Below are 3,249 nucleotides of genomic sequence, written 5' to 3' on the forward strand. Positions count from 1 at the left end.
AAACATCAGATTTAATTTCTTCAGTTAGCCTTTAAATGTTATCAGTTAAAGTTGTTGAATTTTCCTTAACTCTTGTAGGTTTATGAATAAGAGGAAAATAATAACTAGAATAAAGAATATTAAGAAAATCTACAGTAAGGATATCAAATTTCTCGGACCCCTGTATGTTACTGTGGCAAAGAATGATTATTTTGTCCTTCCTCTCGATCCATGTCAACTATCATTGAGGTTTTGTCTGTCTGGTTTTGGTCAGGTTTTTGATTGAATTAATTGTTTTAAGGTGTGCAGAATGCATTAGATCAGTGCACAATGTCTGACGGATATTTATATGTTTTGAACATATTTTCAAGATCGTTATAAATATGTTTCTGTTTGTAAGAACATGTTGGCGTACATGAGAACAGATTGAGAACTTGTTGATAATTTACATGTTGTGAACTTGCAAACAGCGCTTAACGGATATGAGTTTTATAGTATTTGATAAATGTTTTATAAAGCGTTTTCATAAGAGGAATGTACGTGGTTGTTTAACAAGTTTGAAATGTTTTAATGTTCTTGTTTACAGTTTTATATTCAGCATACTGTAAATAAAGCAGTTAAATGAGCACATAGTATTACTTCAATTAATTCCGTGTTAACAAACAGTACGTACTTCAGTGGTTCTTTGTGTGATTTCATAATAAAAGCATCTAAATTGTTAACAGACTATTATCTTTTATAATAAAATTTAATAAAAATGTTTAGTAACGCACAGTTGTGTAAGACACGAACCAAAACATCACATTAATACGTTATCAGTCCTTTTACAGATGTTTTGTGTACTATCGAGTGTATGGTTTATCGTGCATGCAGATTATATTTTAAAGTTGTTAAGCTAAATCAATGAGAGACTGGTTTATTCTTTCTACAGGCTTATACTTTAAGTATGTACAACATATCCGCGTTTATGTGTAGGCTGTTCAATATTGGTCAGTCGTGACTCGTATCCGACATGAAGGATCAGTGAATGAAACTGTGACCACAAACATCCTCAGGTTAAATGAACAAAAGACGATACGCGTTCACACAGTTTACTTTATTTGAATGTTTCACTGATATAAAATGACCCCTGAGTTGTTAGAAAAGAAATGCGTACTGACATCACTGCTAGATGACTTAAGGACACGATTAACCGGTTCATTGAACCGAACTGAAAAGATTCGATTCGCGGAAATGAATTGGACTTTGCATCACTAACAGAGAGCACAAAAAAGGTGGTTTGTAACATCACAACACGGAAGGAGCGCATACTTCACAAAAAGCATGGGAATGTGAGTCTTTTTATATCGGGTATCTGAGCGTGCATATAACCAAAAGTCCAACGATTTAGAGCACTGGCATGTATGTGCATTTTGGGATATGGACCCCCGGTGGCCATGTTTGAAGTCTGAGGTGTATGCTGGGTATTGTAGTTCCTTGAACTGAAAGTCTACAGCATTTGAATGAGTTATTAGTTACACACGTTCAATTTAACACCTTTGTAAAAACAAAAACAAAAAGAATTGTAAAAACATATTTAGACTAAACCATTATATTCAAGAATAATACGATATACATATGCTAAAACAGGCTTGATGTGTATGTTGTAATGGAGCAAGCGTGTTATGAAGTGATATTGTTCACTTTTTAACGTTAAAGTGGTTAATGAACTCTTTCACCATCTATTATTGTAATAATGCATAAACAGTGTTGGGGTGCAACTAGTTACATGTAGCTAAATTACATAATTTAATTACAAATCAAATGTAATTGTAATCAGTTACAGTTACTGAGAAAAACGTGCAATTAAATTACAGTTACTTATGAAAATGTTAATGATTACAAAGGGTTTGCATCTGAATATTTTTTCACACACACGCACACACACACACACACACAGATTTAATTGATATATTTCATAAATTGCATTAACAGCTCTAAAATATGAGACACTGATGTTTCAGGAGTTTAGGTCACATGCTTATTCGATAACTGTTTTATTTCCTATTTGAGTAATGTATATTTCTTTTTTACGTTTACATTTTTTTCCAATCCGTTATTAGATGCCAGTGTTTCCTGTCGTAGCTATGCAAAGACTTGATTTGAAAACAGTATCATAGCTATTAAACTATCTTGTTATGGTTTTAAATGTGTATTTAATCTCAGAACAATCTCAAAGCAAGTCTGATTTTGCAGTGGTTGTGCTTTAAAATTAAATTATTATAATCCTAATTCAAGTCATGAAGGCTTTTGAAAGTCTGCTAGTAATTAGTTGTCTAGTCCTACTGTGATTTTAACCCTGGCTGGTTAACATTACATATTTAGAAAAGTAATAAAAAATGTAATCAAATGTAATGAGTTACATTACTTTTTTAAAGTAATTGAAATAGTTACACTACTTATTAGATTTTAAATAGGTTATAGATTACAAGTTACCCTATGATGAAGGATTTTGAAAGTCTGACAGTAATTAGTTGTTGAGTCCTACTGTAATGTTAACTCTGGTCGGTTTACATATTTCAAAAGATTAACAGTTGAAAACATTACATATTTAGAAATGTAATTAAAAAAAGTAGTCAAAGCTGTTACATTAACTTTTAAAGTAATTGAAATAGTTACGCTACTTATTAGATTTTAAATAGGGTAACTTGTAATCTATAACTATAAGCATTCTAACTGGGGAAACATAACACTTTTTTTTGTTTGTTTATTTGATTTTTGCTTTCCAACAAAACCGATTGTTCGACATTTAAAAAGTCAAAAGAAAATGCGTCGCGCGTTTTGATGAGAAAGTCAGATATGGTATATAAATGACATCTTTTTTATTGATTAATATGCTAGAATTATGCTGAATTTACAAGGTTATGTATTTATACAATAATGTTTTATGTAATCACTGGTTACTGTATACATATTCAAGAGAAATGCATAACCTCAGTTGTTTAATCAATCTAAAGTTTTTAGTCTGTCATTATAATATCTTAAAAGTAAAGCCTTCCATACATTCTATTTTCATTTGTTTCAGGAATCTGTTACACAAAATCCAACTGAGTATGACCGTGAATCTTATATGAAAGCTAAAAATATTACTTTTTAAACTATTTTTAACAGTAATATTGAACTTTACACATACTTAACATCTTAACACATGTGTATCAGTAAGATATTAATGTCATCACAAACCATCAGACACATCAGCTTGGGGTGATAAGATGGACTTATCGAATATTT

The sequence above is a fragment of the Sinocyclocheilus anshuiensis genome, unplaced genomic scaffold (assembly GCF_001515605.1).
Source record: "Sinocyclocheilus anshuiensis isolate Anshui unplaced genomic scaffold, SAMN03320099.WGS_v1.1 scaffold2578, whole genome shotgun sequence".
Classification (NCBI taxonomy): Eukaryota; Metazoa; Chordata; class Actinopteri; order Cypriniformes; family Cyprinidae; genus Sinocyclocheilus; species Sinocyclocheilus anshuiensis.